We start from the raw sequence: 15,208 nt of genomic DNA, 5'->3' as shown, positions 1-15,208 counted from the left end.
ATTTTATCCCAATGAGAGGATCTGTATCTATGTTTCTTTATAGAGTTAGGCTTAGACCGAGTATGAGTCTGTATGCACTTTCTTCTCAGGACCTCAGAATTATCTGATGTTCCTCATACATTTATTCAAAAATACTGATCCAAAGCTTACTTCATGCCAGAAGCCACTGAAGATGTAGCAGTAAATAAGAGAGGCAAGGTCTTTGCTCACATGAGATTATATTCCAGTAAGGAAGATGGATCATCAAGCAAATATAAACAGGATAATTACAGATTGTGACGATTGCCAAGCAAGAAAGTTTATCCAGTTGATGCTGAGGGCCATCTCCTCCTCAAACCAAACCTCCAACATGCCTTCTTCATCTTTCAAGTACACAGCTGAATTTTAGTTTTACATACACAGCCATCTAACACAATTTCAAGCCCTTGCCTCCTTTCCAAATTCTTGTCCATAAATCTCTTATATATAGACATTTTAGGACTGCCAATGAACCTGGTATTAAGAACTTTTCTTGGGAGAAAAGGCAGAAAAAAAAAAAAAGAAAAGACAGAAGACACAGATTGTGTGTTATCAAAGTCTGGAAGCCCCAAAAGACAAGTAGCTGTGTGGTAGTTATTTGCACCCACATCTGTCTTTCCTATTAGACCTCCTTGAAAGTAGACCTAATCTCTTTTTTCTTTCCTGCATTATATGCACATAGTAGGAACTCAGGATATTGTTCATTGAATGCAGTTGGGTAGCAAAAACCACAGACTCTTGCCAAAAACATGAGTGAATGCATGTTTGAAGAAAATTAACTAACAATTAAGATGAAAACGTCAGTATTCACATGGATTTTGGCTGAGCACATACATTTCCTTACTGGTGAACATAAGGCTTTTCAGACCAATGAATCTGGCATCCTACTGTCCCTTGCCAACAAGGCATGGCAGTGATGGAAAAAAAGGAGTGTGGGCTGAATGCAGACTTTGGCAAATGTTTGGCACTTGCATCTGTCCTGCCAGAGTCATAGGCTCTTGGTTGGTGTGGCAGGAGGTAGGAGAGAGAGCAGCCGAGAGGTCTTAGGGTAGGACCTATCTCTGGAGGTGCTGAAGCTATTTTTGTTTTGGCTTGAAGCATGTGAGAAGGATGCCCTGCCTACCCCAGCTGGTTACTTTTGGGCTTCTTCTCTGAACACTCCCTTCAGGGACCCAGTTCAAATGATTCCTTTGCTGACATCTCACGACGTGCCAGCCTTATACATAGAGCCAGGGTTACTGAGACTGACAGTCAAGATTCTTACCCTTAGGTGACCCGTGTTCCCATTTGAGAGGTATGACTTAACATGTAGCCACTAAAAGAAAGCCAGCCATGATAGTCTCCTTGCCCCGAGAGTTCACCTTTGTGTATGCACATGTGCGTGTATGTGCACACACACAGACACATATTCATGAGTACTTTCCCACATAGGCTACATCAGAGCAATTGCTTCAGGACCCACATTTTGATAGTGGAACTCGAAGATGGTTCCAGGCTATGACGAGAAGCAGGTTACAGGGCAAGGACCAGGAGAGGCAATGGATATGGAAGAGGGGTGTGGTTTTACTAGCTGGCCTGGGTTGTTTGGGCCTAAATCCTCCATGATATAAATTCTATGGAATGAAGAGCAGGAATACACAACTCATTCAATCATTCAGTTGTTCTTCATTTAAGAAATGATTGGTGAGTATCTAGCATGTGCTAGGGACTAGGGCTGCCACAGAAGGAGAAAAAAGAAAGCTAGAATCTACAGGGGTAAGCAGACATCAACCAGATAGTTCCACAAATATAAAATACACAACTGTGACAAGAGTTAAGCTACTAGGTGCTGTGAGAGATTATAATAGGGGCATTTGACCCATCAGGGAAGACTTTTTTTAAACTTACCTGCTTTTGCTAATAAAATGCTTTTTTGGGGTGAGGAGAGTGGGCTTGCCCTCCACTTTATGTTTCCCAAGGTCGATCTTTGTATCAGTACATGAATGCCTTCACATGACTTAAATAGACTGGTTCTATCTTTCATCTCCTTACTTTTCATTTCATTTATGTGTATATTTGCACACAATTACAACTATTTTTAATGTAGCTGTGTTTACTCGTCATCTTCAGGAGACTATAGGAATTGCATCGAAAATGCAAATTCTTCAGTCACTTCACCAGACATGGGAGGATGTTTCCAATGAGCTGGAAAACAGAGCTGAGTGATGTATCATAAAATTTAGCTTTTATGTTGAATGGTCCTATTTTGAATTGTGTTCCATTAAGGTAGAATGCACTGATGGCAGCCTGATGTGTGGAAAGAGCAGGGATCTGGGGCCCCAGAGCCTCCACCACTTGTCCATGGGGGTCTTGGGTGATTTACATATCTCCCCTGAGCCTCAGTGACTGTCTGCAAGACGGGAGATTATAACCTCACTGCCTCAGAGTTTTTTTGTGAAGAAATAAGTGAAGGTTCTAAGGCAATAATGCTCTAGTATTTGTAGGAACTTGGTAAATATTAGTTTCCTTCCCTGCATTCAGATTCTTGGGCCCCTTTATCATGTCTTCATGGAGGTACCCTGGTGATTTCAAAGAAATCTCTTACCACAGAAAGTGGAATAGAGGGGAATGTTCTAAAGGGATTCTTACCTTGACCTAAGGAAGATGAGATGCCCATACCCCAGTTTATAACAAGATTGCATAGAAAGGGGGGGAAGGAAGATGAATGTACATTAAAGTGATTCAAAACATGAGCAGACTCTGCGAGTGTTATGCACAGATGAGTTAATTGTTTTGCCTTAAATATATTTCCTGAAGAACAGAAGCCCCATCGCAGCACACATCGTTATGTATTTTAGACAAACAGCACTTTGAATCAAATTATAGTACATGCATAAAATATTAAAATAAGACATTTATAACAAATCTTTCTAACTTAGTGCTCAGCTCTAAAATAGATTTATATGCGGATAAGCAATAGGTGCGATAAATGTGGTACAGATCCCACAATTTAAATTGCAAATCAATGGGGCATCATGGGAAGCAGGAATGCAGACTTGAAGTACTGAGGGAAAAGATCCAGCTATGCAATATTTTTAGGTCTTCTTCCTGATTTCGTTTTGCAATGTCTGTATCTGGACTCCACATTTGATAAATTATAATATCTGCTCTCTCATATAGTTTCTTTACACTCCCAATTTAAATGATCTAATTAAAACCTTCATTTATTGTTCCTTTTGTTTATCGTTGAACTGTTGCCAATATACAGTTCCCCAGAGTCTTGAAGATATTTTAGCTAGTTGGGAGATTTTAGAAGAACGTTATTGTTTCTCAGTTAACAAAATAGGCAGTGAAATGGGGAGTGATATCCTTGCACATGCTGGTGTGCTGCCTGCTTCAGCAGATCACCTTGCCCTCTTTTCCTCCTCTGTGGTTTGTTGGACAATGTGTGGTGAATGTGTCGACAACTTGTCTCCAGGAATGATCCCTACCTAAGAATATTAAACTTGTTTCATTTATTTTGAAGAACTTTAGGGCCGTCAAGTTGAATGTATATACAGCTGAATGCTTCTAGGTTAGCTGACCTGCTAGAAATCAAGAGTCCCCAGCCCTTGGAAGAACCCTAAGAGATGAAGTTGTGCTTATGGGATTCTCATGGCATCCAATCCATGTTGGAGAAGTAGGTTATCTGCTCCCAGCATCACTGGGATGGATAGCTCCGACTTGCCCAACAATTATTCTCAGGGCTGGAGGTCTGTGAATCGAGGGGAGGAAGGACAGTCACAAAGGGTTAATGGCAGTATTTCTGGGTGCTGATGTCTAAAGAGATCTCTTTTAGCCAAAATTTTATATGCAGCCTACAGAATCAGTACATCTCTTGGCAAAGGGGTAGAGTTGTTTTACTTAGAAAACTTTCTTCTCTGCCTGATCTGTGTGGTAGAAACTTCTCTTCCCATTGAATGTCTGGAACATTAGTCTTCCACACAGAGAAAGTCTGTGTGGACATATTTCTTTTTTTTTTTTTAAATGTTTATTTATTTATGATAGTCACACACACAGAGAGAGAGAGAGAGAGAGAGAGAGGCAGAGACATAGGCAGAGGGAGAAGCAGGCTCCATGCACGAGGAGCCCGACGTGGGATTCGATCCCAGGTCTCCAGGATTGCACCCTGGGCCAAAGGCAGGCGCTAAACCACTGCGCCACCCAGGGATCCCGACATATTTCTTTTCTTTCTTTTTTTTTCTTTTCTTTTTTTTTTCTTTCTTTTCTTTTCTTTTTTCTTTTCTTTCTTTTCTTTTTTCTTTTCTTTTCTTTTTTTTCTTTTCTCTTTCTTCTTCTTCTTCTTCTTCTTCTTCTTCTTCTTCTTCTTCTCCCTCCTCCTCCTCCTCCTCCTCCTCCTCCTCCTCCTCCTCCTCCTCCTTCTTCTTCTTCTTCTTCTTCTTCTTCTTCTTCTTCTTCTCCTTCTAATGTAGCACATTGAGTTGTTAATGCTTAGGTTCCAGATGCAATTAAGTTACCGACCTTTTCCCACTCTGCTTACCATAATTGTTTCCAATACATTTTTGGAAGTTGTTGCATTAAAAGTAATAAAGGAAGAAATAAATATCTTCCTATTCAAGATTTCAGGTGGCAAGACTTAATCATACTTCACATCAGCTAACCATGCCAGAAGAGAAGGAAAGGCCTGACTATATTGCTGCTGTACAGTTGTATCCACAAAATCATATTTGTCAGTGCTTACCTCCATGTAGTTCAGTACAATTAGGACATCTCTTAGAGAGGAAGAAATTAAATATATGTAATTAAATACATATATACAGATTCTTCCTGTAACTGAGATACCGGTATGCATTCCCTATAGTCTGTTCCAATAAGAGCCAAGTGCAACCTTAAAATAGAGATGAAAAGAGTTAGATCTGTGCCATCTATTACAGTAGCCACTGGCTGTATGTGGCTACTGAGCACTTAAAATGTAGTTAATCTTAGTTGGCAAGACCTATGAATATGAAATACATACCAGATGTTGAAAACTTAATACAAAAAAGTAAAATATCTCAATTTTCATATTGATTAATTATCAAAATGATAGTATTTTGGATTTATTGGACTAAATAAAATACATTATTAAAACCATTTTCATATGTTTCTTTTTCTTTAAAATGTGGCTACTAGAATGTGGCTTTAAGAAAACTTAAAGTTATATATGTGGCTTACATTATATTTCTGTTGGACAGTGCAGAGCAAGATTGATGTAAGGTAATATTGTAACTAATTGGCTTAAAAGACTTTGGTATTAGGCAGCTCACTTTGTTCTTTATAGCATGGCTGAAATTCATTGTAAATGGAGTCCTATTTTAAGTGTGCCAGGAGATCTTGCTGGTTAAAGTAACCCCATGGTGAGACCTGCCATCTTATGAGTAATCGCTCCCTAATATACTTGTTTAATAGGTTTGGATTTTAATAGGGTTTTCCTAAAGCAAAGTTCACCAATTTTATCATTTGCTTTCCAGTATGACCATTATTTACCCCTGTGTGAAGAGTCTCTGCCTTTCATGAGATGCATGGTTTTGTTTATTTGTCTTTTATAGTCACCCCTTCTTAGAAGGGAAGTGTGGCTTGGGTGCATGTGCTTGGACTCTGAAGGTAGACTGTCTGGGCTCAGCACTATCTTTTATAATGACCTTTGGCATATCCACCTCTCTCAGCTGAAGTTTCCTTATCTGTGAAATGAAACAATAATTCAGCACTTGCAGGGAAATAATGCACATTCTGTGACATGATTGCTATCCTGGGCATAAGGACTCAATGGAGTGAGTCCCCATCACCAACTTTTGTTTGATAAGTGCCCCAAGACCCAAGTTTCCAGGACACTGAATCTAGGTTGCTGACCACTGATTATGTTTCCCAAGGGAAGTCCATCATTATGAGCACTGCGTACCTGTTTGAAGCGCAGATGGGCTCATGACACTTGTGAAGAGGATCACGCATAAGTTCTTGGCCTGTGTCTGCATTCCCCCTTCTCCTTATGCAAATCACCCTCCTTCCTCCATAACTTCGTTTCCCCATTGTCTTGTCCATCCTTTAGTGTCCAAATGAAGTGTCACCTCTTTCACCAAGCCTTCTTTGACTACTTCAGAAAGAACTAATCTATCAACCTCATACATTTTATCACCAATACAAGCCAGCATAAGCGAAGTAGCAAATATTTACCTCATGTCAAATTCCAGTGCGTATTCTCAAGTGATTTCTAGCCTAATTTTTATTTCATGCTCTGAACTGTAAGCATTTTGAAGGCAGTGGCTATGCTTCATACCCATTTCACAATTCCCACATATCTCGATCAAAAAATACTTACTGATTGATTAATTGACTGACGAGGGCTTGACTAACAGAAAATCCTCTAATGCAAGAATAAGTATTCATGATAGGTAGTGGCCCAGTATGAAAAAGAACATATACCATCTTTACAGATTATCTGTGGTAAATAATTAATACACATGTCAAAATTGAAGATTACCATCATGTAAAATCTCTATCTCATTTAACTGCCAAGTTCTAGGAGATAGCCGAGTTAGTAAGAAGGTGACTTAAATAAGTTTCTGATTCTAGATCCTTTTGAGATACATCAGTATGTGTAATATATGTGTGTAGATAAATGTATTTAGATCACCAAGATCACCAAGTTTCCATTTGTAGTCTTTTCTCAATAAGGCAGTGGGACATTGGTGCTTTCAATTGAGCTTGAGATGTTGAATATGAGATTCATGTCATTAAAAATAGTTAGCTGTTCTTGGCTACATTCACAAAGAAGTCCCCTAATGCTTCCTTTAATTGGCAGGATCCACACGTGGTATCTATTTTGCAAATGTACTCTGCACAGGGCGGCTGGAGCTGTGTATGTGTCTGTGTATGTTCTCTGTAGGTGACACTACACCCTAATCAGACAATTGGTGCATTGTACTAGGACATACTGTATGCAGACAATGCCTCGCCTACCACTCCCCCCTCTTTTTTTTAAACCCTGAAATATGGTTGATATGGTCCATTGCAAAATGAACCTATATTGGAAATGGCAAAATTGTAATGTAAAATATACCGGGGTCAGTGGGGTGTGCTGTTTTTTGCATATATTTTTTCTCCCCTGACCCATGCCATTCCCCTGCATACAGGGAAAAAAGCTTCATCTCACACAGAAATGTGATGTCCTTTACTGCCAGAGGCTGTTGCTGTTTTAAATGAGGAAAAAGCACAATGCATGAAGAAGGAAAATTAAAGCATATTCATTTTGGAAATTAGATATGGTGTCAGGAGACTCTCAGAAAATAGCCCCGTTTGAATGGAGCCCCACACTACAAGACAGTTCACTGAACTTTTGACCACTATTTATGCTATGGAAGCTTTTGAAATAGGGAAGAGAGCAAAACATTTTATAGCTGCTTAATAGCTGAGTTCATTTTTCTTTCTTTCTTTTTCTCCCACCAGGCATTTGTCTGTCCCTTCGGTGTATATAAGATATGCAAACACCATGTAGTTTATTGGCAGGCCTTTGTGTTAATGTTTCCAGGTTGGTTCCAAAACACACAGCTACTGGATGAGAGACTCTCCTGGCCAACCCGGTGACCTTCTTTACCCTCCACAGCACAGTCAGCCTCCTGCCCTGTGGCTAGTCTGGAATGGCCGGGGTCACACAGGCCTTGGGAGTGACCATGACCTCTTCAGAGGTCATCCTGCAAGTGCAGAGAGAATATACCTTTCACAGTTCCCAGGGATTCCTTATGCAAAATTGGACAGGGATGAGAGAGATGATGGAAAAGGCATTTTGTCTAATTTCTCCCTTTCTATTATTTGGAAGAACAGTTCTCAATTTGTGATCATCCTGTTCTGCTTCATTGCTTCCCTCCTGCAGAGCACATCACACCAGCCAGGTTAAGTGGGATTCAAGGGCCCTCCAGGAAGGACAGCCAAGATTTTTGATTCAACACTGAATAAGGAGGCACCTGGAAAAATAAGGTAGGGGAAGAGTTAATCAGGAGTGGAAGGTAGGGTCTATTTAGAGGTGGAAAAAGAAATCCAATATGTATTGGTATTAATGAAAAATATGCTTTAACTTTTATACAAATATGAAGCATGGAGCTAAATATTACAAATTACAGGTTGTGAGTCTATGTCAGCTTTATTATTGTTATTACTATTAATGCAATGATATCAAACCTAAGGGGTCACTGTATTTGTTTAATTTGTTTTCTGGGAAAGCTTAGCATTTCATTTCTAAGTGAGGACCTTTCATCTGGCCTCTTGGTGACTTGCCCACACTGGCGCAAATTGGACTCCACCTCTCCCGGGACCTGTGAGCTCCTTAGCATTCTCTCCTTCTGATCCTTACCAGGCTTGACTCTCCTGGCTTTACCCCTCACTCCACTCCTCAATCAACCACGGGTCTCACTTCCATTAGGAAGTAATACTATAATACTGGACTTTTCATGGTGGCTTGAGGTAGCTTGAGGAAAAGGGATGCCGAGAAAAGGCTTAACTGTAGAATCACTTTGTGCCACAAGGTGTTAAAATATGTCTGAATGCTGACCTTCTGGGAGGTCACGTCTTTGGCTCGGGAAATAAGGACAATCTGTTCCCATACACAACAGTGCAGACTCAGGTGAGGAAAAAAACTTTGTCGTGGGGACATGTTGCTGTTTTCTTCTGCCCATGCTCTGTGGTTTTAACTTTGGAGGGGGAGGGCGAGGGAGAGAGGGAGAAAGAGACCATCTCTCTCCTCCCCCACTCCCAGCATTATTCATTAGGAGAGGATTTTTTTTTTCCTCCTTTGGACAGGAAACTTCTCTCCTCTCACTAGCCAGTAACAACCCTTCTGTTCATCCTTATGTCAGACCCTCACAACTGCACTAATATGATCTCTGACAATTGGGAGGGAGCAGGGAGAGGGTTGCAAGGACCGCTCAGAAGTCTGGAGATAGCTCAGGGTCTTCTCGGAGCAAGAGCTTCTCCTGACTACCTGTCTCCTGCCAGGACTGGGAAGTTGAGATCTGTGTGCTGACCTCAGGCCACAGGCTGAGAGAAACCTGAGAAGTGCTTTAATCAGAATCGTCTTGGCCTCAGTAACTGCCCTCCTTTGTTTCCTGTTCTCCCTGAGGCTTCTTGGCACTGCCAGTAGCCATGTTGCTTTTGCTCCAGCTTTGTGAGAGGAAAGTCCCAGGGAGCCCTGAGAGACCCCTTTGTGCTCCAAGCCAGTACTACCCACCCACCACCAGTCTGTAGCCTGATGAATGGAACTGAGATGATAGGATGAGGGGGATGCAAAAGGGCGAGGTCATGCTGGCCATGTTGACTGTTGGCAAAAAACAGGCACCAGAAATGATGACGTCAGGTAAGTACTCTATAGTTTAGAGGTGGGAGTGGGGGAAAGTAAGGGATCAGGCTTGGAAAACCCTCAAGCCCTCCCTAGCTGCTTCCCCCAACCTTCCTACTTCTCAGGACTTTGCTGAGATGGACCCATGGTGGACTCGAATGCCCTGCATTTGTCTGTCACCCCTGCCTTGGCAGAGGATTATCCCTGCAGTTGTCACACCATTTGTGATGGCCTGTGATTCCCCTGCCATTGTGGTGGTTGATAGGGATGAGCATTTTAAATAAAGAAGAAAAGCAGAGACCGTGACCAAATCCTGCAACAAATCCAACAACAGTCATATTGATTTTTTTTTCTTTCTTAAGAGAATGAGGAGAATGAGTCTGAGGCAGGATTTCTTCTTTGCTTAATTATAAATGGACATATTATAACAAATATTAATGATTGTATTAGTTTAGGAATTTTCAATCTGATTCCAGTCTGATTATCACTTTCTGGTGACTAGAAAAGTGATAATCCATCTCAAAAGAAAATTCCCATGGGGTGCAGCATTGGTAAGATGACCTCAGAGTATGTTGACCACATGACAGTGAGGTATTTTCTGGGGCACAGGAGACCTGGCTGGTAATTCAGAATATTTCTGTTATTCTTATGGTAGTCCATGAAAGAGGATTTTTAGAAAATAGTTTAGCCATTTCTTTCTTTCTTCAATTGGGTTTTAGATGAAGTTTGCACAACATAGCAGAGTGGTGAGAGGCAACTTGATGTAATAAAGGAACAGACTTGCATCCAAATCCTAGGTCTGCCAAATGGGCTGACTTCAGGCCTTGAGTAGGTCTCACTCACCTGCACTCAGTTATCTCATAAGTAAAACAGGGTAATAATCTCTACCATGCAGCATTGTTTTGAGGATTGAGAGTACTACTCACATATTTACTCAATAAATGATTTGTTATCATTATCATTACAGTAAGACGTCTTAGAGCTGGAGGAGACTTGTAAGATCTATTAGTTCAACCTTTCCCCATCTTACAGAGAAAGAAACTAAGTTTCAGAGAAAGTTAGCACATTGTTGAGCAGCCAGCAGAATGGCTGCAAGGCGCAGTGGTTCACATGCTCTTGATGCATGTGACTAATAGGTTGTCTTGGTCAGCTCAGGCTGCTGTAACAAAAATACCATAGACTGCATGGCTGAAACAACGAGCATTGCTTTCTCACAGTTCTGGAGGCTGCAAGTCTGAGGTTAAGGTACCTGCAGATTCGGTATCTGATGAATGCCCTCTTTCTGGTTCATACAATCCTACTTCTCACTGTGTCCTCACGTGGCGGATGGGGCCGGAGAGCTATCTGGAGTCTCTCTTATAAGGGCACAAATCCTGTCATGAACGTCTCAGTGTCATGACCTAATCACCTCCCAAATACTCCAACTTCAATACCATCACACTGGGCATGAGACTTCAATCTAGGAGTTTGGGGGGCACAAACATTCAGTCCATAGCACAGAACCCCTCCTCTTACCATTTCTCAGGTTAAGGCTTTCACGTTGTTGAAGATGAGTGCTAAATAAGAGTTTTTCTGATGTGTTTTATTATTTTTTTTCCTAATTAAGTATTTCTAATAAATTCTTTCAGGCCTTGAACCTTGCATAGCTCTTGCTTCTTTGATATTACTGTTCTTATTAGCTAGCCTTCTGATTCCCTTCAGCCCGAGTACTTTATTACTGCATTGTCCACTGATCCCTTCCTGTCTCGGCCTTGTTTTCTTTTTCCATAGAGGGTAGAGTACATAATAAAAGAGGCCATGCAACACAATTTATTTAACTTTGTGGTGCCCAGATTTTTGTTTTCACTGGTAAATAAAAATTTCTTTCTTCCTTTTTTTTAAAAAAATTTTTCTTTCTAATAACTTTGTCAACATTTTAGTTTTCCAAGACCATTAAAAAGGCTCTTTTAATTTATTAACATCACCTCATGAATAAAAAGATCTTTGAAAACCACAAAGAAATAGAAATAAGTTCTCTCTGAGAAAGAAATATCAGCAGAAAGGCAATGAGCATTATCTATCTGGTGAACTTAAAATTTTGTCACAGATCAGTATAGGCCCATAAACAAGTAAGTGGGAGCTGTTGGTCTAAGGGACAAGAATTGGGTTGCCAAGTGACTCTGTAAATTGAACAACCTTAGCTCATCAGGAGCCTAAAAAGGGGACAGATATGTTAAACTTATTTCACCGAGTGGTTCTAAGGTTCAAGTAAAATGCCATGGAAAATGGTTTAAACATTCTGTGGTCCTATGCAAATATGCATAGGTTATGATTATCATGCCAGAAAGCACTCACAGAATACCTCATTCTATTTATATACACACACATAATATAAATTATATATAAATAATATATATTATTGGTATATATATATATATATATACCAGTTATATAAATTATATAATTATATACATTATCTAAATTATATGTGTGTATATGTGCGCGCGTGTGTGTGTGTACATATATATATGAAAATGGTTTAAACATTCTGTGGATATATGTACATATATGTATATATACCAGTATAGAAACGCTCTATAGAATAGTCACACCCCAGTACTGGGAAGAACAACAGGAGTGACAATAACCATGGCTTCTAGTCCTAATCTAGTTAGCACAAAGGATTTCGAGGAGTACAGAGGACAAAGTTACCATGGCCCTTTCCCCGACAGAGTTCACATGAACACTGCCACCCTCCCATCATCTGGATTGACCTCACCCCCCCAAGCACTTATCCCTAATGCTGGACATATGCTCACAAAGAACTTTTGATCAACGGATTGTCTAAGATACGTGGGGTAGCTCCCCAGATGGGTTCTTGCTGTCAATGCAGCAATGCTAGAAACTGAGTAATGTGAAGCTGTGTAGCATGATAAAAAAATCAATCAATCAGTCTAGCTCTCAGTCATTGTTACCGTATGCCTGATTGCTAACAAACACTGAGCCATGTTTCCCCATCGCCCACATATTGAGTGTGCAGTGATCATGAGAACACACACGTGTTTCAGGTCATCGTATCCAGGAAACACTGTGCTGAGCCATTATTGCAGATGGGAAAACTAAGGTTCGCAGAAGTTAAGAAACTTGCCCAATAATGCATGGCAAATAACTGGCAAGGCAGAAGTTGTTTCTGACTCCCCAACTTATGGTCTTTTCCTCAAACTTACGGTCATATATATACGTATATATGTATGAGAGTTATATGTCATAATGAGTGGAACAACTAGGGATAACATGGAAATGATGAACTTCTGCCTTTTTTCTCCTCCCCTAAATGACTTGCCTTTCATCTTTCCCTTGACTGACTCTCTAACTCTAGTCACAGTTGAATTGCTTTTCCCAAGGTCCAAAGACAGATACTAATTTGGGGGCAATTAGTTCAGGCGTTGTGTGGGGCCCAACTAACCTATGCTTCCTCAGATATCAGACAAGTCAGGTTACCCAATTATTTCTGAGAGTAATTAGTATGTTTTCACTCTAGTCCATTTCTACTCTTTGGCTCATTGTTTACCTCAGAGAGGAGCAAAGAATGAATTCAAGTTACAGTCTGACATTACAATGAGATTGCCAATAGAAATCAATGACTTGTCCCATGACAAGCTAGGGTTTATGAGGCAGCCTAACGGTGTCCTTATATCTTTGCCTACCTCATTGTACTGCCATCCAAGCGGATTATACAATTTTTCTGTTTTAAAGGGGGTGTAGTCAGGGCAAAAGGGAGTCTAATTGAGTTTAATAAAGCTGGAAGCAGTAGTACAGAAGACTTACAGAGGAAAGAATATTATAAATAGAACATTTCGAGAAGAATGGTCTGGGTTGTCTGTTAAGGTTGATATTTATGTCCATTTATTGACCTTAGAAAGGGGATATAGACAGAGCAGATATAGGTCAAAGAACTCACCTTTTCATCAGCAAGAGCCTAGATCTTGGTGGAATTGAAAGGAGTTATGCTCAATAGGGTGAAATATCACTTCATCCATTTTGTGTTTATGAGGACTTCTGCTTATTTGGATAAACTGGCTGAAAAATACACTCTTCTCCAAACAAAGCTGCAAAACCGTAATGGAGACTGTGGAGTTGCAGAAGATATGCATCGTTCTAGCGCTGTGCTCTCCGATACGGTAGCTACTAGTCACATGTGGCCACTGAGCTCTTGAATCAATGCCTAGTTTGCAATATGTGATTTACTAGTAAAATACATACTGACTTAGAAAGACTTACTGTGAATAGTGCAAAATCTCATTGATAATTTTTAGATTGTTTATATTTTGAAATGATCATATTTTGGTTGTATCAGGTTAAATAAAATGCTAGTCATTTCATTGGTTTCTTTATACTTCTTAAAAGGTGGCTACCATGTAGAATTACATATATGGCTTGCATTATATTTTTAGTGGACAGAGATGGTCTAATGCAATGCCTAAATGATATCATCTGAGAGTCAAATTTCAATAATTTGGACTGTCGGTATGTATTTTGCTGGTATGGGACATGGATCTGCATCCACGAGTGTGATGTGCATCTACACATACATCCATATTCATGCATAGGTGAGGAATTCCATCACCTTTGGAATGAGAGAACTCATCCCAATACAACCAAAGTTGTTTTCACACATAGAAATGATGTTTTTCTGCATCTCTTTGTTTAAATAAAACCCCGAGCCCCAAAGAGCACAATTTGGAATAAGCTTCTGGAACAATTTATTGTTTCCTCTCCATGGATTAGAGAGGTGGTACTTGGAGCGGCTTGTTAAAGAGAAGAGCTTGGCCCTTGCCCTTGCTCTGTGTTTAATGATCCTCTCTTCACGTGCCACCTCTCTAATCTGCAGAGAGATAGGTACAAATTGTATCTATAATGTTATATTACTTAACAGTATAATGTATGATAAATCATAGAATTGCATCCCTACCTTGTAATTGGTGAGATGTGTTGCATGAGAGATCCCCTAATTCAATAGAGAGTGGTTGCTCTTATGCATAACTGCCTCTCTGGATCAAACCAATTCAGCCCACAAGTGATGAGGGGAGAGTTAAAGCTTTTTTAATTAAAAAAAAGGAAAAATATGACTTAGAAAGGCTTTATCAGCCCCTAGATTTAAACGACTGCTTAATAATCCTCTCTGTGAATGGAGCCTCTTTTCCCCTTTTTTCTGTAGGCAGCCAGGATGGGCCATCCATAGGACATAGATACCTGAGAGGATAGACATTAGGTGAATTCGTGTTCTTGCATGTGGCAGTTATCACTTATAATATATTGCCCTTAGCTGAGCATGTTTTTTGCTTTTGAAAATTATTGTCCTCATATTGCTATCCCCACACATGTTTTATCATCAACACTTTTTGCTTTTGTTTTAAATCCCTTCCTTTTACCTATATAGGCCACTCCCTGATTCTTCAGAGCTCTTTCATTATATTTTGTTTTCTCTTCTTATTTCCTTAAACTTTTGGCTTATTTTATTTTTAGCATGGCCTATTTTGGTGGCCTCTTTTCCTAACCCCTAACTTTTTCAACTTCCCAAGTATTACTGGCAAAACAAACGGTATCAGGGTATTTAGCCTGAATGGATGGAGTATAGGTGACTTCATCTCCATTCCTCAGAATGCCTGGAGGTTTCAGTAGCTATCCACTCTCATATAGAAGTGAGCAGGGACAGTGACATGTAGATCATGATTGTTCTTCGCCACCTGAAAATCTCTGACCAGCACTACAGATAATTTGACCTTTGGCTATTAAGAAATTAGTTTTGAAGACAAGTGAAATAAAATAAAATTTCACAAATAAGTTTAATTAAGTCACAAGTAAGTT

At 40.0% G+C, this 15,208-nt stretch overlaps 1 long non-coding RNA gene across 4 annotated transcripts in view; it reads left to right on the top strand.

Moving 5' to 3' along the window:
* Positions 1 to 15,208, top strand: part of LOC144324199 (uncharacterized) — a 584,277-nt gene that overhangs the window by 493,420 nt on the left and 75,649 nt on the right. For all 4 annotated transcript variants that reach the window (XR_013389680.1, XR_013389687.1, XR_013389664.1 and 1 more), the window contains one exon: positions 7,904 to 8,007. This is a non-coding gene — a long non-coding RNA (uncharacterized LOC144324199). The remainder of the gene's footprint in view (positions 1 to 7,903; positions 8,008 to 15,208) is intronic.

The sequence above is a fragment of the Canis aureus genome, chromosome 11 (assembly GCF_053574225.1).
Source record: "Canis aureus isolate CA01 chromosome 11, VMU_Caureus_v.1.0, whole genome shotgun sequence".
Classification (NCBI taxonomy): Eukaryota; Metazoa; Chordata; class Mammalia; order Carnivora; family Canidae; genus Canis; species Canis aureus.
This window is presented reverse-complemented; position numbering and strand designations above follow the sequence as displayed.